Source organism: Galeopterus variegatus, unplaced genomic scaffold (assembly GCF_000696425.1).
Source record: "Galeopterus variegatus unplaced genomic scaffold, G_variegatus-3.0.2 Scaffold317, whole genome shotgun sequence".
In the NCBI taxonomy this organism is placed as follows: Eukaryota; Metazoa; Chordata; class Mammalia; order Dermoptera; family Cynocephalidae; genus Galeopterus; species Galeopterus variegatus.
The window spans coordinates 333,095-333,833 of NW_007726428.1; positions in this window are offsets into that span (position 1 = coordinate 333,095).

Consider the following 739-nt stretch of genomic DNA (forward strand, 5'->3'; position numbering starts at 1 on the left):
ACAATATTTGCATTAAATTTTATGGAATGGCTTATTTTAAAAGTACAGTATTTGTTTTAACGTCTTTATTTATTTTTTGGTGGCTGGCCCATACAAGGATCAAATCCTAGACCTTCGTATTATCAGCAGCACACTCTAACCAGCTGAGCTGACTGGCCAGTCCTGTCTTAACCTTTCTTTATGGTCACAGACTCCCTTTGAAAATATGATGAAAATCTAGGTCATCTTCCCCCCACCAAATTGCACTTTCTCAAAAAGTTGTTCTGCTGTTTTAGAGTATTCAAAGATCCCTTGAAGCCCAGTCACAGATCCTAGGTTGATGTTGCTGAGTTAGATATGCTTATGTTCTCATTGTCTGTGATATGTGGAGTTACAGAAAATCAGATAAATCTAGAAGTGGTATAGGGATGGATTTATTTTGATGGTGAATAAATCATATAGGGTCTTCTTTCCTGTGTCTTTACCCTGGTCTTAGTGGGGGACAGATATGGTATAGTGTTTAAGGGCGTGGGTTCTGGAACTAGGGTTAGCCAGTTTTAAATCCTATCTTGGCCATTTTGGCAGCTATGTGATTTTTATCCCTCAATTTTCTCATCTGTGATATAGGGATAAAAGTAACACCTGCCTCAGGATTGTTTTAAGGAGTAAATGACATAATCTTATTCCTTATTATAGTACTTATTATAGTACTTGGCATATAAAAGAAAAGCTCAAATGTTAGACATTAGTGTTATTTCCT